This window comes from Cyprinus carpio, unplaced genomic scaffold, assembly GCF_018340385.1.
Source record: "Cyprinus carpio isolate SPL01 unplaced genomic scaffold, ASM1834038v1 S000006651, whole genome shotgun sequence".
In the NCBI taxonomy this organism is placed as follows: Eukaryota; Metazoa; Chordata; class Actinopteri; order Cypriniformes; family Cyprinidae; genus Cyprinus; species Cyprinus carpio.
Window position 1 is genome coordinate 425,628 of NW_024879275.1, and position 25,216 is coordinate 450,843.

General features: G+C 34.3%; 2 long non-coding RNA genes across 3 annotated transcripts; both read right to left on the bottom strand.

Moving 5' to 3' along the window:
* Positions 1–4,127: 4,127 nt before the first annotated feature.
* LOC109088530 lies at positions 4,128–7,949 on the bottom strand. The gene is made up of 5 exons (XR_006159673.1): positions 7,604–7,949; positions 7,243–7,356; positions 6,902–6,976; positions 5,970–6,054; positions 4,128–4,363 (listed from the first exon to the last, which is right to left on the bottom strand). It is a non-coding gene; the product is annotated as an uncharacterized LOC109088530 (long non-coding RNA).
* Positions 7,950–16,895: 8,946 nt separating this feature from the next.
* LOC109096761 lies at positions 16,896–24,145 on the bottom strand. 2 transcript variants are annotated; one of them, XR_006159671.1, is made up of 3 exons: positions 24,101–24,145; positions 18,277–18,455; positions 16,896–17,068 (listed from the first exon to the last, which is right to left on the bottom strand). It is a non-coding gene; the product is annotated as an uncharacterized LOC109096761 (long non-coding RNA). The 2 variants fall into 2 exon arrangements; XR_006159670.1 differs by having other exon boundaries at positions 16,896–17,073.
* Positions 24,146–25,216: the final 1,071 nt, after the last annotated feature.

Below are 25,216 nucleotides of genomic sequence, written 5' to 3' on the forward strand. Positions count from 1 at the left end.
TTTCTCCCAAGGTTTTTTCTCCATTCTGTCACCGATGGGGTTTTGGTTTCTTGCGCTGTCGCCTCTGGCTTGCTTATTTGGGGACACTTCATTTACAGCGATATCATTGACTTGATTGCAAATTATTGCACTGATACTATTTAAACTGAACTGAGATGATGACATCACTGAATTCAATGATGAACTGCCTTTAACTGTCATTTTGCATTATTGACACACTGTTTTCCTAATTAATGTTGTTCAGTTTAGGGCTGGGCGATATATCTAACGATATGATCATGCGCATCTAGTCAGTAAATCTGGTTCCGTGATTACTGCTAAATCGCCATCACCTGCTTTCAAATGGAGCGGCATTTAATAGACAGAGCCGTAGATCACTGACAAGCTACGCAATATTGCGTTCATTATCGAAGGCGATTCATCTGGGATAATGAACGCGATATTGTGTAGCTTGTCAGTGATCTATGGCTCTGTCTATTAAATGCCGCTCCATTTGAAAGCAGGTGATGGCGATTTAGCAGTAATCACGGAACCAGATTTACTGACTAGATGCGCATGATCATATCGTTAGATATATCGCCCAGCCCTAGTTCAGTTGCTTTGACGCAATCTTTTTTGTTTAAAGCGCTATATAAATAAAGGTGACTTGACTTGACATCATGTGTCATTCACCAGTGATAAAACTTTAAAGGCGCTACATTACCAGGAAGGAAGATCGGGTTGTTGTTGTTTGTCTGCCATTCTCGCTCTGTCCGCACAGCGTGCGTGAACGCGCTGATGACATATCCTGTCTCCGCGAACAGGGTGCACAGAGGTATGCAGATACATATGTTGACAGGCAGGTATGAAAGTGAATTAAAACGCTTGGACCAAGCATTTTGATTGGACGAACATTTCTTGGTCCTATGCCTTCCACAGAATATATAAATACAGATAAATGCATTTAGACCACTTAATGATTGCTATCGGGATGTGAAGAGACTTTCAACCAGCATAACAAAAAAATGTTTCTGAAGACAATCACCTATTGCATCTTTAATGCCTTGAATGTTATGTTAGCAGCTATTGGTAGTCAGTGCAAATTGATTAACAGAGGTGTGACGTGCGTTCTTTTCGGCTCGTTAAAAATTAATATTGCTGATGTGTTCTGGATTAATAGTAAAGGTTTGATAGAACTGTCTGGAAGACCTGCCAAGAGAGCATTGCAATAGTCCAGTCTGGACAGAACAAGAGCTTGACATGAGTTGTTGAGATGCTGATATACCTTGTTGCCCCAAATTTAAAAAAAAAATAAAAAAAAAACCTGTTTAGAACATATCCACAGGGACATTTTTACAGAAGAGATTTCAGTTTGTTATTCCATTCCTGGAACTCTTGAACACCTTTTTTACTGCAAGCAAAGCTGGATCATGGCTCAAAATTTGTTTATATTAACAAAATAAAATTAAGTTTGCCAGTGAAAACATAGGAATGTTTTTCTTTGTACTTCAGTCAGTTAAATAAAAGGTTAAACAACATATTCTTGGTTTTATGGCATTTCACAAAACGTCCCAACCTTTCTGGAATTGGGGTTGTAGGAAGATGGGAAACATATGCTCCTCATTTTCAAAATATTTACTATTTTAGCGCTGTCCAGATTTATATATTTATTATAGTCCATTAAATTTCAAATCTTGCTTTTTTTTGTCAGTGTGGTGTGCCAGCTATAATAATAAGAAATGTTTCTTAAGCAACAATCAGCATGATTTCTGAAAGATCATGTGACACTGAAAGCTGGAGTTTAGCATGAGAGGTGTTTTTACTGTATTTTTTAAAGTGTCCCTATTATGGGTAATGAAAGGTTCATATTTTGGTTTTGGGAGTCCCCAACAACAAGTTGATATGCATGCAAGGTCAAAAAACACTTTCATTGTCTTAAAATATGCATTTATTGTTTCATTTTTTGCTCAATGACTCCCAAATGATTCATTTAATGATTAATTTTTCCAAACCCCTCCTTTGCGTGATGCTAAACTGTGGTGACTGGTCTGATGACGCAGTCTGTAGTGATTAGTCTACTGCATGCAGCGCTGGTCAATAACAGAACGCCCATCACCATTACTGAGCCCACAGCTCGGTGGAAAACACCCAAACAGCCATGTTATATGTGTTATTGATAAAGCACTGCAGTTTATACACTAATGTATTGCTCTATTCTTTATCAGAACTACAAGTAATAACAACGACAAACATTCACTATTCATCTATACATTTCTAGACAATTGCGAGTGAACAGATATTGCTGTTAGACAGAGACCTACAAGCTGCATGGAGCGAACACAATACACACAACTAAACATGTATTCTGCATGCTACAGTAGGCTTCAGAGTGCATGACGGCAAGTTTTTAAAAGAATTACTCCACTTTCAGAATAAAAATATCCTGATAATTTACTCACCCCCATGTCATCCAAGATGTTCATGTCTCCCTTTCTTCAGTCGCAAATCATTTATCAGTCGCAACTTATATAACGAAACGATCGGTCATTTTCTTTAAAAAAAAAAAATTATAATAAAAAAAATTATACACTTTTTGCTTGTCTTGTCTAGCTCTGCGATGCGCATGCGTACTCTGTGTGCAACGGCACATGATAAGGTATGTCTTAAAACTCCCAACACTTTTCTCCTCCAACTTCAAAATCGTCCTACATCGTTGTTTAAATTTATTTATTAATTGTTTTTGGAAAGAGTGTTTGACCATCCTTGCATGTTCACTTTGTAAACACTGAGTCGGTGCTTCTGCAGCGATTTCGGATGATTTTGGAGTTGGAGGAGAAAATGAGTTGGGAGTTTTTCGACATACTCTAACTGTACCCTAACGGATCTCCCCTCACAGCGCAGAGCACAGCGTCTTCTCCACAGGAATCCGCCGCGGTGTTTGAGGGAGGGGAGGTTCACGTTTTCCCGGGTCTGCACGCACAACAAGTGCCCAGCTAACAAATTTATGTTCTGAGAACGTTTTCCTAACGTTCCCTTTTGGTTGTAGGAACGTTATTTTGAACGTTCCAAAAATGTGGAAATGTCCAGTTTGTTTAATGTTCCTAGAACGTTATTTTTATGGTTAGCATAACGTTCCTACAACGTTCTTGAAACCTAAATTTCATAAAAAAATATAACGTTCTATGAACGTTTATTTAGAACGTTCCAAAAAACGTTTAAAATGTCCAGTTTGCTTAATGTTCCCAGAACGTTATTTTATGGTTAGCATAACGTTCCTAAAATGTTCTTGAAACCTAAATTTCATAAAAAATATAACGTTCTATGAACGTTTATTTAGAACGTTCCAAAAACGTTAAAATGTCCAGTTTGCTTAATGTTCCCAGAACGTTATTTTATGGTTAGCATAACGTTCCTACAAAACGTTCTTGAAACCTAAATTTCATAAAAAATATAATCGTTCTATGAACGTTTATTTAGACCGTTCCAAAAACGTTAAAATGTCCAGTTTGCTTAAATGTTCCCAGGATGTTATTTTATGGTCAGCATAACGTTCCTACAACGTTCTTGAAACTTACATTTCATAAAAAATATAACATTCTATGAACGTTTATCTGGAACATTCCAGGAACGTTAAAATGTCTAGTTTGCTTAACGTTGCTGGAACGTTATTTTATGGTTACCAGAATGTTCCTACAATGTTCTTTCCACTTACAATTTATTAAAAATAAAACATTCTATAAACATTCATTTGAACGTTACAAAGTGTAGCTTAATAAAATGTTATTTTCAGGTTAGCACTGTTGCAACAATTCTTTTTAACATAATGTTTATTAACACAACATTCAAGATACGAGCAAGCATATAATTACATGTGCATTTCAACAGGTATCTGAATTATTAAAGATAATCACTTTCAAAAATCTCATTAACACATTGAACAGATTGGTGAAAATTGCATATCATGTAAAAAAAAATTTAAGTCTCCCGTAGTCAAATATTGTATCTAAATTCACATTAAACCACAGCTTAATGTTTTTTTTTTTTTTTTTTTTTGCTTTAATGTTTTTTACTTTTGTGCTGGTATTGGTATATTTTGCATTCTAATGATAGAAATTGATTCTTTAATGTGATTGGTTTATTGGACTGTAATGTAGCAATATTTAAAACCACAAAGACAAATAAACAGCATAAAAACTTGATTTTCACTACAGGGGGACTTAAATATTTAGTTTAATATTAATGACAATGAACTATAACTTCATAGCTAAATATAAACTATCATATAAACTTTTTATTATTGAAAACTTCTATATGAATTTGTGTGTGGGGTGTGGGTGCTGAAAAACTAGCACTGTGGGAACTGTCCGGTCTCTCCACGCTCCATCTGTAAAGTAAACAGATTGGCTGATGTTACAAACTGTGTTATTACAAAATTCCTATGAAATAATAAGTCTACTGCCTAGACTTCCAATGGAAAGACAAAAATGATGAAAGATTATAAAAAATAATAATAATTGTCTAAAGATTAATACAATTAATTCAAAATGGGTTTGAACAACATGAGGGTGAGTAAACCATGACAGAATTTTAATTTTTTAGTGGTTCAACTATGTTCAACTTAGGGATGTTCATTTTAGTTTTTTTTCCTAACCGACAACCAACGGTCGTTAACCGATTATTAACCGTTAACCGACAAGATTATTTTAAATTAGAATTTAATTAAATTAGAAAGGATCAGTGTCTGTGACCCGTTAAAAATACTAACATTTGTATTAATTTTACATGTGCAAAAAGCCGTTAACAACAGAACATGAGGATTCACATGGTCTTCAAATCACATCACGCACCTGCAGCGTGTCTGAAGGAGGAGAAAAACATAATAAAGCTAGGCTCTCTCTCTCTCTCTCTCTCTCTCTCTCTATATATATATATATATAACAAACAAATAGGCCTATACGAGAAATATATTTTTTGCTTAATATATTATGAAAATGAATGAAAAATGCAGTTTCGGTTAATTTTTTTTTGCTGCACAAAAGGAAACAGACAGCAGAAAGCGGCATCCTATTTTTCTTTAGGCTTATTTTACACAAAAAGATTTGTTTTTATTGTGAATCTACACAAATAAAGGCAAACCGTTTACAATTCCGATTATCTTTATGACTAAAATGAGTAGTTGCTTTCACTGTTAGAAGGAAACATTTCAAGTGATTGCGCTGGCGCAGCATGCATTCACACAGTTAAGATTTGCTACCTTGACAATGTAGCCTGTTCATCATCATAAATAATACATTCACTCAAACATGGGGGAAAAACCACACTGCTCAGTTTAAATATGCAGTAAAATCAGTGCTGTTAAGTGTTACCGTAATGTTATGCAAAACATATTTGATATTGGAACGCGAATGAAGTACATAAGAAATAATAATTTGGCATTCAAATACATCGTGAATACGGAAACATTTTAATTTGTGTCGAATGAGAGACCCAACGCTGGTTTCAGTTTCGTTTTAGCCTAAATTAATTCCTTTTGGCTTGTTGTTTATATTGCTATAACTTCTGAAAGGCCTATTTCTTGTTATTTTCTAAATACAGTTAATTGAAATGATTTGTTGTGGAGTGAGGGGAACTAAAATAGCCTAGCTATGTTTACAGTTTATTATAATGATTTTAAACATTTCGTGTCTGCATCAGACCTATTTCTGAATTAAATAATAAAATGGGACTTTTTTTTTTTTTTTTAAATTAAACGAGTAGCATATTTTAACCATGCAGCAAACCTTTTTAAATATTTTGATAAATTACTGAAAAATAAATAAATGACTTTTTAAACCGTTTAACTGATTGTTTTAATCTGTCAAAATTCTTAACGGTCTGTTAATGGTTAACCATTTAAAATGAGCATCCCTAGATCAACTATTCAGTAATTTCTGCTGATCTCAGAAAAATGTTGCCAAGTAAATATAAAGTTGTCCTGAATTGTGTCCTACCTTGTGTGTCTTGAAAAAAATCTGCTGAGTCTTTTTTCAGATAGTAGATCTGCCAGGATCATAGCTTGAATGACTGATATTGTTCCTGAATACAAAACACAAAATTAGAGAAATTTAACTCCCAATTAAGCAACATTTATGGATAGCTTATTTTTATGAATCATGTGTAAAAATATGGCAATGTGGAATTACTTATAGGAATTTAACTTTTATAATATTTTTCATTTGTTTTACCAGTTTTCACAATATAGACGGAGAGTGTATAAGTCTTTGGTATTTTGATATATATATATATATTTAAGAAATACCTATGTGCTTCAGCAAATAGCTCCCCATCTGAGAGGGTTTTTAATGGCAGTGGGAACATAGTTTCATGCCACAGAGCTTCTCTTAAACCAGAGACAGTAGACAGACTTGTGTTCTTAGCTAAAAACTTGTTCAAAAAAATAAAATAAAAATTCTTATCCCAGTTTAACTATTTCCCCCAAGTTTTTTTTATTTTTATTATCTAAATGCAAATGCAAACATATCAAGATATATATCGAATATCATAAAAAATGTGACAATATCGAGATAATTTTTTTTTTCATATATCGCCCAGCCCTAGTCTGAATTATACATGACTGGTTCTTAGATGTCATGATGTTATTCTTGTGGGATGTTAGTTTGAGGTTTGTTATTTTTCATCTGTGTATTCACTGTGTATTTGATTAATCTAATATTCACAAAACAAAAGTATAATATTGCTTCAGAAGACTTACCATTTGTGCTGCTTGTCATTTCTGGTCATCATTACATCTGCATTTATGGCAAATCATCAAAAAATAAAAACTGAAGAACGATGTATTTACATAACTGTTTTATAACGTGACAAATAAACATCTGGTACAACACTAAAGCCCATCAATTTGTTTAATGTGAATTCTACTTACTTCATTTCAGGCCCATATTAGTATTGCAGCCTTCTTGCTGCCAATACCATCACACCGCCCCTCTCTGCCTTTGCACTGAAAACATTGATTTCAAAGTATGACAACAATTTGATAATATGAATTTTAAATAAGACAACGTGAGGACCAAATAACAGTGTAAAATGTTAACTAAGTTTAAACAGCCATTATAAAGCTCTTCAGCCCGTTTGTACACCGTTCGGTGGATTTAGTAAACTTGATCAGCATCACATAGACATTCTAGATGAAACTTACAGATAATCAATAAAAATTAACAAGAAGTTTAAAGGTGTTTTAATACAGTGAATGTGTGTTGGCTTTACCTCGCTTCAGATATGTGGCGGGAGTGACGGTTAGAGATGACGAAGATACTGTCAGCCGTCTCTCTAACCTTAGTTTAAAAATACACTTTGCGGGACTCGTTTGTCTGTGTCCGGCTGTGATAAACACCAAAAATATTTATTAATTTACCACTTACGAACTGTTGTGTATAACACTGCATATTTAACACTTGCCGTTGATAACGTTGATGTAATGGTGTGTTAGCTCCTTGCTAACCTTAGCTAAAGTTACACACATTGTGATAACTAAGCTGGTTAATCTTCAGTTAAAGTTGACAGTAAAACACAAACGTTCTAAAGTGCTTTAAATAGGAATAAAGAAGCTCGAAATGCTTAACGTTACCTGTTATTTTCCGTGACCGCGTCGCCTGTAGTCCTGCTGTGATCAGTGTGAGTGAGCAAATGAGCGCGGTCCCGCGGGGGATGAGCAGAGTGTGGACGCGACTGACTGAAAAATGCGCGCGGTTTTTGAAAAACACCCAGATAATATTTTGTCGAGTAAAATTAATTACTTTTAACATGTTTGAAATCATGAATTATGCTCATTTTTCTTTTAAATATTTTGTGGTCAGCCATTTATACGTAAAAATCATAGATTGTATGGTAGATTAAATTAATTTATAGTAATTTATTTAGCTTGAGTTCTGCTTAACCTAAACAGCTTTTGAGTTCAAATCACAAATTAAGTTGAAATAATCTTATAATTTTTTTGACTTAAATGAATTAACTTAATTTAGCAAATTTCACTTTTACAGTGATTGCAATTCACTTAATATGCCTAAGTGACTTAAATAAATTATAAAAGATATATAATTAATAATTATAAATTACATTCAGGCGATTAGCCACCACCTACTCCAGGTTGTAGTTTCATATTTAAATACATTTATTTTTCTATCATATTCTATTTTATTTTATTCTATTCTATTCATAGGTTTTATATAGCCTATAAGAAAGAAGTTTCTCCCAACATTATGATACGTTCATAAAGTAGCCTGCAACTATAAGGACATGCTGTTATCTGAATGTTTTAGGATAACACCATAATAACATTTAGCAATTAATTAATTTAGAAATTACATTAAATAAAATTGAATGCTCTAAGAATGTTGTTCTAAAAATGTTTTCTCTCAACATTATGAGAACATTCATTGAGTACAAATAACGTCCTAAAGACGTTCCGAGATCATTGTGCGAAGAACGTTTTCTATCAACCTTACAAGAACATTAACAACGTTATAAGAACATTCATCAAGTACAAATAACATCCTAAAGACGTTCCGAGAACGTTGTTCTAAGAACGTTTTCTATCAACCTTGTAAGAACATTCATCAAGCACAAATACCGTCCTAAAGACGTTCCGAGAACGTTGTTCTAAGAACGTTTTCTATCAACCTTATAAGAACATTCATCAAGTACAAATAACATCCTAAAGACGTTCCGAGAACGTTGTTCTAAGAACGTTTTCTATCAACCTTATAAGAACATTCATCAATTACAAATAACGTCCTAAAGACGTTCCGAGAACGTTGTTCTAAGAACGTTTTCTATCAACCTTATAAGAACATTCATCAATTACAAATAACGTCCTAAAGACGTTCCGAGAATGTTGTTCTAAAAATGTTTTCTCAACATTATAAGAACATTCATCAATTACAAATAACGTCCTAAAGACGTTCCGAGATCATTGTGCTAAGAACGTTTTCTATCAACCTTATAAGAACATTAACAACGTTATAAGAACATTCATCAAGTACAAATAACATCCTAAAGACGTTCCGAGAACGTTGTTCTAAGAACGTTTTCTATCAACCTTGTAAGAACATTCATCAAGAACAAATAACGTCCTAAAGACGTTCCGAGAACGTTGTTCTAAGAACGTTTTCTATCAACCTTATAAGAACATTCATCAAGTACAAATAACGTCCTAAAGACGTTCCGAGAACGTTGTTCTAAGAACGTTTTTCTATCAACCTTATAAGAACATTCATCAATTACAAATAACGTCCTAAAGACGTTCCGAGAACGTTGTTCTAAGAACGTTTTCTATCAACCTTGTAAGAACATTCATCAATTACAAATAACATCCTAAAGACGTTCCGAGAACGTTGTTCTAAGAACGTTTTTCTATCAACCTTATAAGAACATTCATCAATTACAAATAACGTCCTAAAGACGTTCCGAGAACGTTGTTCTAAGAACGTTTTCTATCAACCTTGTAAGAACATTCATCAAGAACAAATAACGTCCTAAAGACGTTCCGAGAACGTTGTTCTAAGAACGTTTTCTGTCAACCTTATAAGAACATTCATCAAGTACAAATAACATCCTAAAGACGTTCCGAGAATGTTGTTCTAAGAACGTTTTCTGTCAACCTTATAAGAACATTCATCAATTACAAATAACATCCTAAAGACGTTCCGAGAACGTTGTTCTAAGAACGTTTTCTGTCAACCTTGTAAGAACATTCATCAAGTACAAATAACGTCCTAAAGACGTTCCTAGAACGTTGTTCTAAGAACGTTTTCTATCAACCATATAAGAACATTCATCAATTACAAATAACGTCCTAAAGACGTTCCGAGAACGTTGTTCTAAGAACGTTTTCTGTCAACCTTATAAGAACATTCACCAATTACAAATAACATCCTAAAGACGTTCCGAGAACGTTGTTCTAAGAACGTTTTCTGTCAACCTTATAAGAACATTCATCAATTACAAATAACGTCCTAAAGACGTTCCGAGAACGTTGTTCTAAGAACGTTTTCTAGCAACCTTAAAAGAACATTAACAACTTTATAAGAACGTTCCGAAAACATTATTTTAATAATGTTTTGTACTAACATTTACACAACTTTTAAAGAACGTTAGTGAATGTTCTGGGAACGTTCCCTGTTAGCTGGGTGGGCGGGCATAAATATGCTAATGTTTCAGTTTGACGTCACCTTGAAACAGCTGACTCATTTTCATGACTCGGTGTTGACTCTTACTTTTGAAAGACAATAACTTTATACACGGTGCACTTTTAGATTTAAACCTTTGTAGGATGTTTTCATTCACTTAGAGCTGTGTTACACACTGCATGAAAGGTAATTTTCAAAAATCCATAATGGGGCACTTTAAACAAACAAATGCAACCTTTTTATTAAGCCATTAACAAATCTTACTGACCTTTGTTTCTTTAATGGTAGTGTATATTATAGGTTATATATAGGCCTATTTTAAAAGCATGTATTTAACCCAAATATAACAGCCTACATTAGCCCATACATAATTTTATTTTTAAAATATGTCATTGAATGGGCTACCACACGACATTCATCACATATTTGATTTGACTGGTCTTAAAATATCATTATCATTAGTTTCCCAAGGAGCAAAAAAGCCACGTGGATATAAATTAGGCTTTACTTGTGAGCTTTGAATAAACTCTTAGAAATTTGGCATTCAAACCAACCTCAGCCATGCAAACAAAAAGCTTACATATTACTTTTTCTAAATGCTTGCTATCGTTTTGACGGGAAATTCGGCAGCTGCGCTACAAAAAGTCAAGATATATGTTGTAATAATACAATAAGTAGGCTAGCCAGTACGTACTGTAAAAATATACAGCATCATATATTTTGTGTTATTACAATAAGGCAACTTGTTCTAAATCATAATATTGTTGCCTAACACAGTAGGTCATGCATACCACGTAATCTTAGAATAGTTACACTTGACTTATGAAATACTAATAGCATAAATACTTTTAATTTTCCAAGTCATTACCTCCTTATCCCTCAAACATTGCACATTGTTTCTGTTTACTACACGTACCAGTTTTGCCAACTTAGCAATTTTGTTGCTAGATTTAGCAACTTTTCAGACTACCCTAGCAACATTTTTTTCAAAAAGCACTTAGCAACAAATTTAGCTATTTTTAAAAAAGTTTTTGGCAACTTTAAGCAACTTTTGTAAAGTGACTCAAATGATAAAAAAGGCATGTGTTTTCAACTAAATTACACAAAAAGAGGAAACCATTGAACAGCTTGCCAGACAAGCAGCACATCAACCTGGAGAGAGCTGGAGAAAGATGCCTAACAGTACAAACATCAAATGTGCATTAAGTTGCTAGTTCCAGTTGGTCAATAATATATGCACATTTATGATACAGCATGTTATTAGCTTGTATATATAACTGTTGTTCAGTTAGGTACGCTATAAGAAATAATATGTAAAAACACTGAAAAGGTACTAGTCATTTTCTGCCAGAATGTTATCCATTAAGTTGTAACCCTGTAACCTTAAAACACAAAATACAATGTGGAATTTCAAACACAGGTAAAACACCTGTGAAAAATAAATATGGATTGTTTCTTCATATTAACAGTACATTGTATTCTATTTTTACAGACTTTTGTGTAGCATACTAACTACCAATACACTGCTTAAAACTATAATTGTTCAGAATGTGCAGTTTTACTGGTTAATAAGAAAATAAATAAAATGTGTAACTGTTCAATAATTAAATGTTGTAAAAAAAAATCGGGTCATAAAGATGTTATGTTACTTTTACAAATTAAAATATTTTATGTTTTATATTATTTTTATGAACAAATAAAATTAAAAAAATATCTTTCGCTTTTATTTTTTTAGTCTCGTTGTGTATTCTACGTAAAAACGCTGTTTTGTGTAATGGTTATGCAATGACGTCATCACGCAATGACATCACAACGTCTTTTAGCAACTTTTGGCAACAAATCAATCTGTCTTTAGCAACTTCCCCTGAAAATTAGTTGGCAACACTGACACGTACGTACAGCTGTACGTCATGCTTACGCGGAAAATTTCGATCTGTGTGTCATACATACCACGTAATTTCAGAATAGGTGCCCTTTAGTACTAAAATACTTACCGTATAAATGCTTTATAATTTCACAGGTTATTAACCCCTTATTCCCCAAACGTTGCATATTGTTCCCTTATACCTACGAGTAGGTACTGTGGAGGTACTCTTTTACGCGGTACATTGCTGACTGTAATCTAAAGCGTTACCAAACAACTCTGTGTTTTATATGTTCGAGACACTATTTGATCAGAAGGAAGCTGTTACCACAGTCCTCTGTCTTGGTGGAAAGATCTCACTGTGCTTAAGTGAGGAAGACTCGTCAAATGAGAACATTTGAAGAAGTAATAACAGATATTATCTGAAAAACACGATTCAAGTTTCAAAAGTGATTCCCCTGCTGTCACTACTTCAAATGCATCTTATCAGTGCCAAGCTAGCTGCTAAGCTGTCAGTACAATGCCAATGTCATTTCAGAGCTATTGAAATCATTCATGGTCTTGCTGTCAGTACCTACCTGGACATAAGATTTAAAAACCTTGGGTTCGGCGACATGACAAATGTTGGACCTGTGAAATGGACTCATCACTGATCACAATATGTGCACGTATCTATCAGCTGATCGCTGCCCAGTATGTCTGCATTCACCTCCACTCTTCACTTCGTTCTGTACAATATTCTATTAGTCAAATGTCAGCAATTCTGAGAGAGAGAGGCTCAAAAAATGAAAAACTTCAAATTTAAACAACAGAAAAGCATAAGTTAGTCAGTAAAATCCCCAGCTATCAGGTTATTTTAGTAAGCTGATGATGGAGTGGAAGTTGTTGGAACAGCAAGTGAAGCGGACACATGGAGCAAATAAAAACAGTGTCATCGTCCACTCAGATTTTAGGTTAGTTTGATTATTAACTGGATGTATATTGTTTTTGTGTTTGAACAAACTCTATATATTCTTTTAAGGGTTGGGAGATAATCTGGTAGAATATCAGTCGTTTTGTGTGTTTTTTAGCATTTTTTATTATCTTTGTTCTGTTGTAGCCTAATTTGTGATTGTTTACTTGTCTTCAGTAAGCTTATTTTTTCTTAGGCTAGTATATATTTTTTGTAATAGGCTATTGAAATTGGTAATAAAAATTATGAAATTTCAGTGCATCAAGAATTTTGATATGGGATAAAAATCCTGTTTAAAGCTTTATATGTAAATCATTATTGTGATGGGGGCCCTGCAAGTCATAGCCATATCTGCCCTAAATATTATTGGAAATGACTAATATCACATAGAATTTAGGATGGATAGTATGCACATTGGGACGCAGGCAGTAACTCTTGATCACTGAAGATAATGTGTAATACACTACAGCCACTAAAACACCAACACCAGTGATTCAGACTGAGAGCAAGTTCATTTGCTGTAAAGAAACACATTTTCATTTACTAGAAACATTTAGAAATATTGGTGTCAATATTGATATAATGAGACTTTTGATTACAGACGTTTGCGTTTTGGCAGATTTGAGCACAGATATTAAGATTTCTTCTGAAAAGAGAAACGTGAGATTATATGTCTTTTTATGTGTCTTTTCAGGTGAAATATTTGAGAAATAAGAGATTTCAGCTGAAGTTTAATCTCCATTTATGAGAGACAGTTGAGATATTAAGAAGATTTTTATGTGAGCATATTTACTTTGTGTTCCGTTTATATCAAAGCAAATTTAACGTTCATTATCCAAACATCATAAGTTATCCCAGGTGAAAAAAAGTAGGCTATACTTTCATAATGTAGGCTACATAAAGTGCTTTATTTTTGCACACTAATTTTGTACTTAATATACCTACTAAACATGATTCTTTAGTACTTCTCAAGATAAACTTAAGATCATCTAAGTGTAGGCTACTCAACTGTGCTGTTTTGGGACACTATGAACTAAAATGCGCTTTTAACATACTATCTCTGTGTTAAAAAATGTATTTAGTCACCACTTGTAGTGCACTTGAGTGTACTAGTGTATGAAAGATGAGTTCATTTTAGTTCATATTCATGGTGTCCCAAAATAGCACAGTTGAGTACAAGACGATCTCAAGTACATCTTAATAAGTACTAAATTATCATTTTTAGTATATTAAATACAAAATTAGTGTGAGAAAATAGAGCACTTTAAGTATATTATGGAAGTGCACTTTTTTTTTTTTTCACCTTAAGACGACACGTGAATATAGAGCTGGATTTTTGTTTATGTGAAATTTAGCTAGAAGAAAACACAACTAAAGTTATATTTTCCTATATTCTCTTTTGAGTAGCCAAAAAATCCAATGAAAACATCTTTAAAACAGGAAGAAAAGTCACTTACAAATTGAGATTAGATGAACATTAAATAAATATGACCAAAATGTCTCTGTGTGGGTAGAAAACAAGTGAATGAATCTTCCTCAGAAGAGACAAAAACAGCAACTCACTTCAATGTCTGACTTGTATTATAATTACATCTATAAGCTTTTAGTGAAATTTGGAGTAACTCATTAATCTGTTTCTGACCTCTTCATATTTAAGGAGAGAATATATTTTCTGAAGACATCGCTTGTTATGATTTTCAAGAGTGTAGAATTTGATCCTACCAATATCAGACACTACTAAACTGTCCCTAGCAATAATTTGATCAAACAATGAAATGTCTGTTGTCTGCTGTGATGTCCCCATCAATGCCAAAATCAAACCTACACCCTTTGATCATCTGCATGGATTTTAGCCGATAATTCCAGCAATTGACTATCAGTGCTGAATAATCATCAAAACTGATCAATCAGTCAATCTCTATTATTCAATGCTGTTGAAACAGAAATCCAGCAATACATCCAAACTATTTCATCCTCAAAGAACTCTAAAGATCTTCAGATGATAAACCTGTGCCAGCGTTTTCATTTATTTTGATACATTTTAAGTCTATATTCTGTATTTCATTTATAATTTATATTTTGCTTTCATTGTCATTTTATTTAAATAGGTACTTTTACATTTACTATGTATTTATATGTTTTGATACCTTGGCAAAAAAAAAAAAAAAATTTTGGGGTGTTCCTCAATATCACTGAAGCTCATTTCAAAATAAGAGTTTTGAAGTGTATTTAAATCAAGATACAGCAGGGCACACATTTCTCATGACGATATCAAGTGGAAGCCCCTCTTCTCGAGACAACACATATTTTAATAAAAATAAACATACATACAAAGGTTACACACTCAAACGTTAGACTGGATTAAAATACAAGAAAATGTACAAGTGATAAGTTGTCTATTTCTGAATTTCAGAATACACAGTTATGATGATCTATATTAAATCTGGACAGCTCAGGATATAAGCCCATCACTGAAAATCTGACATTGATTTTCTTGGTTTTGAGTGCTGTATAAACATATCAACTATTTTCTTAATGTCCTTTGGATAAAAACCTTGACACCCCATTACTACTACATTGTTTAGTAAATGTGTGACGATCTCTGTTTTATGTGAGGTTTTCCTCCTAAGTGATTGTTCTCTGGTAGTTTCTTTGAGGAAACCTGTTGTTGACTTCCTTTTAGGCTTTTAAAAGAAGTGAGATGAAGGACCACGAGAGAGAGAGCTGAATTTGTTTAGTTTCCTTGAAGCTTGTTTCTTCTGTACATCAACACTGCTACACATTACACTTCCATGCATTCATTTAACTTTACATCACTGATTCCTGACTCTTACATTCTGTGTTCTTCTTTTTTTTTTTTTTCCTGTAGTTTGATTTTATTTTATTTTTTTTATTAAATAAAGATTGTATCCTACTTCTTTCTTTCTTGTGTGTCCCTGTTTTTGTTCCGTCCCTTTTGAGCCACGGAGCGTAACAGATGGAGACTCGTTCTCGTCACAGTAGGATCCAATCAATGTGAGGATGATTTGGAAATATTTGATCATTTTTGTTGTTTTTGATTCTTTGAACATGTTTGGAAATGTTTGGTGACGACGCTTTGAGGGAAATCCAGTTTGAATAATTTGACGTCACACAATAAGACATCCTGCAGTGAAAGACTCTCAAGAACTGTTTTTTGTTTTTTTGCAGAATTACATATTGTCACCTCACACATCATTAAAACAATTATGATATAGGAGATGATAAATATCACACACTCCTAGCTCATTTACTTTGATCGTCCTAAGTGACCAGTGTGTCTCATAGCCCTGTGTTTTAACTCTCTGTGATCTGTGTGTCTCTGTATCTTCAGTCTCTGTGATCCGTGTGTCTCTGTCTTCAGTCTCTGTGATCCGTGTGTCTCTGTCTTCAGTCTCTGTGATCCGTGTGTCTGTTTCTTCAGTCTCTGTGATCCGTGTGTCTCTGTCTTCAGTCTCTGTGATCCGTGTGTCTCTGTCTTCAGTCTCTGTGATCCGTGTGTCTCTGTGTCTTCAGTCTCTGTGATCCGTGTGTCTCTGTCTTCAGTCTCTGTGATCCGTGTGTCTCTGTGTCTTCAGTCTCTGTGATCCGTGTGTCTCTGTGTCTTCAGTCTCTGTGATCTGTGTGTCTCTGTGTCTTCAGTCTCTGTGATCCGTGTGTCTCTGTGTCTTCACTCTGTGTGATCCGTGTGTCTCTGTGTCTTCAGTCTCTGTGATCTGTGTGTCTCTGTGTCTTCAGTCTCTGTGATCTGTGTGTCTCTGTGTCTTCAGTCTCTGTGATCTGTGTGTCTCTGTGTTTTCAGTCTCTGTGATCCGTGTGTCTCTGTGTCTTCAGTCTCTGTGATCCGTGTGTCTCTGTCTCTTCACTCTCTGTGATCTGTCTCTGTGTCTTTAGTCTCTGTGTCTTCAGTCTCTGTGATCTGTGTGTCTCTGTGTTTTCAGTCTCTGTGATCTGTGTGTCTCTGTGTCTTCAGTCTCTGTTGATTGTATGACTGTGACGTCTCTGTAGCGGCTCTTATTCACCATCAGCTGATCCTGAGGAAACTGAACTGACGTCTAAATACTGAGAGTCCTACACTAAAACACACAGCCAGTCACGTATGAGTATGAGACATTACTGCTGTCACATCACATCAGCAGATCCAGCTCAGAAACACACAGTATATTCATATTACAGTCAGAGATATGAATCAGAGTATGTGTTCTGGGCGGGGAGTGGAGCGGTGTGATTTTGACTGGAGCGAGGAGCGGATTTTTTAAAAGTCGGAGCGTCGTGGTTTTCACTCTCTCCAAGAGCGCTCCAGCACCGCTCCATCACGAGTACAATTCATGCCAACAGCCCGTAATATAACTGGATATTTACCAAGAAATCACATGTTAAACATATTTAGCTAGCTTGATAGATAAGGATCATTCAAATCAGAAAGAATGTGAAGGCTATGATGTCTAGATGGACATGAGCGGGAAGTTATAGTTCTCAAGGATGTTTGATTCTTCTAAATACTGAATATTTTCAGTGAAAGCATGATTTAAACACGTAGGGTACTACAACACTTAATTATTCACACGCAGTCACTTTCTGAATAATGCATTCAAACAAATGTAATCTTACAGTGCTACTTCATCTGTATCTGATTTTGAATGAGCAGAAATCTGTAGAAGAAATGCATCGATTCGTAGGTAAAATAACTGGCGAAAACGTTTCATCACAAACTAAATTTGCACTGCAAAAAGCAGCAATTATACCTTTTAATGCTGACATGTTATTTGTCATGTGGTAGGAAAAAAGTTTGCACACTAGTGTTCCAATAAGCCACGTTTAAACTCTCCTTGTGTTTTTCTTTTTTTTCTTTTTTTTTTTTTAATATACGTTATGAACAGAAGTTGAACTCTGGAATTTCAAACATACTGAAATACTTTAGACGTGGAGCGGTGTTTCTGATATCAGTGAGCGCGGAGTGGAGCGGAGCGGAGTGATAATTAAATGCTCGGAGCGCGGAGGAGAAATTGTTGACGCTCCACTCCGCTCACATACTCTGATCTGAATGAATAACTGATCATAGATTAATAACAGTGAATGATCAACAACACTCTCTTTATCATTTACACACAGAGACACTGGAGGAGATGAAAATATTAATATATTCATAGATCATCACAGAATTAAACAGTTTAAAGTACAGAAACTAAAGTGGAGCTGAATTATTATTTTATATTCTCCAAATATGTCTGTTACTAAACTTTGGCCATTTTAAAAGATTTAAATAATAATATACTCACAGTAGTATAATGTCTCTAGTTTATAATCTGAATCATCTTTCAGATCAGAGAGTAACTTCACTTCTGATTCTCCTAGATTATTCCCAATCAGACTCAGTTCTCTCAGGTGTGAGGGGTTTGATCTCAGAGCTGAAGTCAGAGCAGCACAACCTTCATCTGTGACGCCACAATCACTCAACCTGTAGAGAACAATGACACAGTGTTAATTGTAGTTGAAGTGTGTGTAGTTTGTTATTGACTCTGGTCTCAGAGCAGGAGAGGAGATATAATGACAAGCATTGCCACAAACTGCTGCTGATAGAATGAGATTTCTGCATGTTGATGCTCAGTGGTGCTGTTTGAAACTGTCATGTGCTTCAGGACTGAACAGACACACAGAGCTGAATGTGAGATATTGTTTCATAGTGATATAAGGACAGATCTGTCTGGAGAAACAGTCACTTGCTCCTCTAATTACGATTTACAGTTTACCTAAAAATGAAGATTAAAATTATAAAAATCTCACAGACTTACATTGACGAAATGTTCAGATGAGCCAAGACTATTCAAACTCCAATTATCAAAATTCAAATGTAAACAAACTGAAGGTCTTTAGACTCCATTTAGCTGCCATTCTATGTACTATTTCTAGACCATTCAAACTCATTTAACCTTCCATTCGATCTAATATTTCTAATCTATCAATCATCTATATGGGGCAGTCATAGCCTAATGGTTAGAGAGTCTGACTTGTAACCCACAGGCAGGGATGTACTGGTCATCAGGAGTATCGGGACATTCCCGGTGGGCCGGTCGAGTAGTGGGCCGATCGCCGAAGCGAATGAGATCTCCCTCACATTAGGCGCTGTTTTTAAATTACAGCAAACTGCAAAAAGCAAATACTCCAAAAGTGTAAAGCAGCGCTACGCAATGCATTCGCCAGCCACGCGCAAAAGCAGAGTGGGATCAGAAACCCACACAGCGATGATGAACGTGTGCTGCGCTTACGTCACAATGTAAAGTGATAAACAACACAAGTGGCTTGATCCATTCAGATGTGACACAGAATTGTGTTATACAGACGTGTGATATGAGAACATTAAAGCTTCTGTAGTGATGCTGGCTGAAAACACGACAATCTAAACTTCATGACGAGGTAAATTGGAAAATGCCAATACATAGACTTGTAAATTCATCTCCATAGTAATTTAACTTGCAGTTATTAACACTGTACAATAGAGATGTATTTATTAGAAATGTTACTGTTATTAGCCTACTTAAATATTACTGGTAAATAAGTTCTTAAAGGGAAGTTCACCCAAAAATGAAAATTGTCATTTTCTCAACATCGTGTCACTTAAAACCTGTATGAATTTCTTTCTTCTGTGGAACATAAAAGAAGATAATTTCAGAAATTCAATAAATTTTTGTCCATACAGAAATCAAGGGTAACCAAAATGGTTTGGTAACGTTTTACAAAATATCTGTTGTATTCTACAGAAGAAACTAAGTCATACAGGTTTGGAATGACATGAGGGTGAGGAAATGATGAAAGAATTTATTTATCAATAGATTTCCTGCATTCTAGCTCAAAATCAATGCTTTACTGTCAAGTGCATTTCTAAGTGACAAAAATGCATTAAGTTTGTTGCATTTGTCATGAATTCGGTAAAATCTATTATTATTTACTCCAATTAAAGGCCCTGTCACCCAGCAAAACATTCACGGGGGAACTCGTGAGCCAGATGAGCTGGATTTGTCCAGGGCTGAATTTTAACCCTCTGAGGTCAAGGGGGTTTTGGGGGCCTGGAGAAGTTTTGACATGCCCTGACTTTTGTGTTTTTTTCAGTTGCTTCTAAACATATACATGGCTAAAGTCTGAAAACACTGTATTCAGTACAAACTGGGCTACAATAATATGTAAATAGCATGTATGTACATGATTTTGTTTTTGAGAAAACAACGTTTATGCGTGGTTAGTGAAAAACTAAAATTTTGAAGTCACTGAAATAAGGTCATAAAACACATACACAACATTTGTTCACAAGACTGTCAAACCTGTAGCTTGTAGCCTAGAATTTTTGCTTCAAAATTATGTGAAAATCATCTTGTTTACTCACTCACAGAAAACAATATATTGATTTAAATTTTCTAAGACACTTTTTGTTTCAAAAGGGCATATGCCAGTAGGCGTCAACTATCATGAATATTATTGTGATTTACACCTGAGAAGACAAAGACCCGCATAATGAGCTGCATAATGAGCCTTTCAGCCAGGTGTGTGACTGAGAGGGAAGAGTTACAAGAAAGAATGTGAGGACAAAATAAATGTATATATTTTTATGTTTGTAGTTTATTTAGAATATATTTAATTATCCCACAAAATAATTTCAGATTCACTTGCAAGTGCAGTTAAACAGTTTATTAGGAACAATCAAAGCTGACTTCCAAAGCTGAATTTTTAGCAATAAAAATTCAGCTTTGGAAGAAGCTGAATTTCCAAAAGAAAAAAAAAAAAAAAAATGTATTGTTATTATTATTATTATTATTAAAAATTTTATGAGCTGAGAATATTTTTTTCAGGTTTTTTTGATAAATTGAAAGAACAGCATTGTTTGTAACATTTATCATATTAATTGTTTTTAATTGTGTGCTAAATAAAAGTTTTAATTTCTATATATACTGACTCCAAGCTTTTGAATGGTATAGTGTATATTGTTACACTTTGAGTAAGACTGGAGTAATGATGCTGAAAATTTAGCTTTGATCACAGGAATAAATTAAATTGTAAAATATATTCAAATAGAAAGCAGTTATTTTAAATAGTAAAAATATTGAACAATATTACTGCTTTAGCAAACTGGTATTGACTGGTATTGTGTAATGTTGAAATATATAAATGAACATCACATAACTAGCATTTCCAAAGTGTATATTGTTTATGAGCTCTTAAATAAACTAAATGATAAACTACATTATTAACATTATTGTGATGGTCACTGATACTAGTAGTACAGTAGAACATTTAGATGATGTAAATGAAACTTCAGAATGTTTCACTTGATTATACATTTAGTCAGGAATTATAGTTTGGAAAAAGTCTAACTAGTAAAATGTGTACACGTTATGTGAAACCTAATACAAGTATATATAAAAATAAAAATAAAAAGACTTACTCATGTTCTCTGCTGGATAAAGCGCTTCATTCGTTTTTCTGAAGAAATCCAAAACTCAAATCCTGAGGTAATCCTCAGCGCATCTTCTTGGGGTGAATTATGTCTTATTCCTCTCAGCGTGAAGCAAACAGTAAAATAAAATAAAAAAATTTGAAGAACAGTCTTGCTGCTTTGTTTTCTGTATGGGCGTTTACAAGCCGCGAGCTTCACGTGGAACATTAAAATATCAATAGCGCGTTCGGCGTGTGGGCGTGGTCACATTAGATATAATGAAGGGAGACGTGAAAGACGGACATCGCGTTGTTTTCATATGGATTACTTTATCACAGAATATTTGTTTTTGGTAGCACTTGCTTAGTTTAACCCTCTGGAGTCGATTAACGTGTATACGCGTTTTGGGGTATTTTCTCCTGATAACCCCGAAAAGAACTTAAATTACACTTTCAGTTTTGATCGTACAGATAAGTGCAATACATCAATCGAATCTGTAAAGGGTCTACTTTTTTTTGTATACAGACATAATAACAACAAAACTTTGTGCACTTATAAAATAAAGATAACAAACAAGGAGTGCTGTCTGCAGCCTTTGTCTGCGCTGATCTTCAGATACAAATGCGTCATTAAAATGAACTGTAACTCAGTGAATACTCAACACAGAGACATGAGAGAGATATCTATAGAAAGCCTGACATGTCTACTTTTAAACTAAACAAGTGCTGCTGAAAACAAATATTCTGTTATAAAGTAATCCATATGAAAACAACGCGATGTCCGTTTTTCACGTCTCCCTTCATTATCTTCTAATGCGACCACGCCCCCGCGCCGAGCGCGCTTTTGAGATTCAAATGTTTCACTGAAGCGCGCGGCTTGAATACGCCACACAACAGAAGACAACGCAGCGAGACTGTTCTTCAAGTTTTTATTATTTTACTGTTTGCTTCGCGATGAGAGGAATAAGACATAATTCACCCCAAAAAGATGTGATGTGGTTGAGGATTTGAGATTTGGATTTCCTCAGAAAAAAGAATGAAGCACTTTATTCAGCAGAGTTCATAAACATGAGTAAATCTCTTTTTATTTATTTATATACTTGTACTAGTTTTCACATAACGTGTAAACATTTTATTAGTTAGACTTTTTCCAAAGACTTTTTCCAAACTATAATTCCTGACTAAATGTATAATCAAGTGAAATATTATGAAGTTTCAATAACAATATACACTACTATACCATTCAAAAGCTTGATGTAAATAATATAAATGTAACAATAAATGTAACTGTAACAAATGTAACAATCATTGCTGTTCTTTCAATTTATCCCCCCTAAAAAACATAAAAAAAAATATTCTCAGCTCTTTTCAACATTAATAATAATAATAATAATAATAATAATAATGATGATGATAATAATAACAATAAATGTTTTTTTTGTAGAAAATAAGATTGTTAAAAGGATTTCTGAAGGATTGTGTGACTGGAGTAATGATGCAAAAAAATTCAGTTTGAAAGTCAGCTTTGATTTTTTCCTAATAAACTGTTTAACTGCACTCACAAGTGAATATTAAATTATGTTGTGGGATAATTAAATATATTCTAAATAAACTACAAACATAAAATTATATACATTTATTTTGTCCTCACATTCTTTCTTGTAACTCATCCCTCTCAGTGTCACAGCTGACTGAATGGCTCATTATGCAGCTCATTATGCAGGCCTTTGTCTTCTCAGGTGTGAATTCATGATAGTTGACGCCTACTCGCATATGACTTTTACCAACAAAAAAGTGTCTTAGAAAATTTTAAATCAATATATTGTTTTCTGTAAGTGAGTAAACAAGATGATTTTCACATCATTTAGAAAAAAAAAATTCTAGGCTACAAGCTCCAGTTCTCAAAATTCCTGGGAACCAATTTTTCTGTATGTGTTTTATTGCCTTATTCAAGTGATTTAACATTTTTTAGTTTTTCACTAACCACGCATAACATTTTTTTTCTCAAAAACACAATCGTGTACATACATGCTGCTCACATATTATTATAGCCCAGTTTGTGCTGATTACAGTGAGATTAGACGTTAGCCATTTAGATATTTATAAGAAACTGAAAAAAGCACAAATGTCAGGGCATGACAAAACTTCTCCAGGCCCCAAAAATACCCTTAGACTCCAGAGGTTTAAAAGTAGACATGTCAAGCTTTCTATAGATATACAGTATCTCTCATGTCAGCGCACCTTGTTTGTTTTCTTTATTTTATAAATGCACAAAGTTTTGTTGTTATTATGTGTGTATACAAATAAAAGTAAACCCTTTACAGATTCGATTGATGTATTGCTCTTATCTGTACGATCAAAACTGAAAGTGTAATTTACGTTCTTTTCGAGTTATCAGGAGAAGATGCCTCATAACGCGTATACGCGGGGATCGACTCCAGAGGGTTAACCCCAGTCCAGCCCTGCCCACAGGTCACAGGTTTGAGTCTCGGTACTGGCAGGGATTGTCATGTCCTTTCCCATCCTCTTCTTTTCTATTTATCTGTCTGTCTGTCTGTCTGTCTATCTATCTATCTATCTATCTAGCATTTATTTTACAAGCTTTAGTCTTACAATTTACATTAGAGGACACATCTTACTGAAGACAAACACATGAGACTATCAGAGAGATGATCTTACCACAGTTTCTCCAGTTTACAGTGAGGATCCTCCAGTCCAGCACAGAGACGCTTCACTCCTGATTGTCCTAGTTTATTCCCAGACAGATCCAGCTCTCTCAGGTGTGAGGGGTTTGATCTCAGAGCTGAAGCCAGAGCAGAACAACCTTCATTTGTGACGCCACAATCTCTCAACCTGTAGAGAACAATGACACACTCTTCACGCTCTCAGATCAGATCAGTTTAGCCGTGAATCCATAAGTAAAGAGAAAGTACAAATCAATGTGTGATGCATCATTGGACTGAGATTTAAAATGTCAAAGAACAAAAAAACAACAACAAAAAAAAACAACATGATCATAAATCATTTAGAGTGGAAGTGAAGCAGACAGTTAAGTTAACATTATTTAGTAAAGTGATTTCCACTTTGATTAAAAAATATATAACAAACATGATTAATGTAACCATTTAAAGAAAAAAGGTTTTGTTTTAGCTTTTGGAGCAAGGGCGCCGCCATCTTGCAGTACCACCGCGTGTGAAGTCACGGAGTTGGCTCGCTCCGCTGGCCAGTGCAGTAATATAAGCATTTCTTTACATTTTGAACACACATATTATTTTAACACACAAATAATTTGTTTTTTAACGTGGTTTGGTTGATTGTTGGACATTGAAGTGTTTTTATGTTAAGTTTTGATCGTGGTATCCCAAACATTGTTTTCATAATGCGAGGCGCAACGTGATGTAAACAAACAACGCTTAATACAATATCATTCATGTCACGTTTTATTTTTATGTCAGACCATTAATACATATGTATTACATTGAATGGTTCAACAATTGTATGTTTCATATTTTATGTTCACCTTAGAATACAATTAGCTTTCCTGCTGTTAACAGGACGCAGTGTTTAACTAATCACCTCTCTGAACAGTCGGACCAGTGCTGCTTCCTCAATAAAGTTTATCATTCTCAGGTGTTTTAAGTCGTGTCATTTAAATATTAAAGTGTTTTAAGCCATTCAAGTGTGAGACAGCACGGAATAGATTTCAAAACTGTACTTACACGCTGTGATAGACCTTTTCTGAAAGAGATTTAAATGCGTTACTCATGTGTGTTGTGATAGATCATTTCTGTTCGC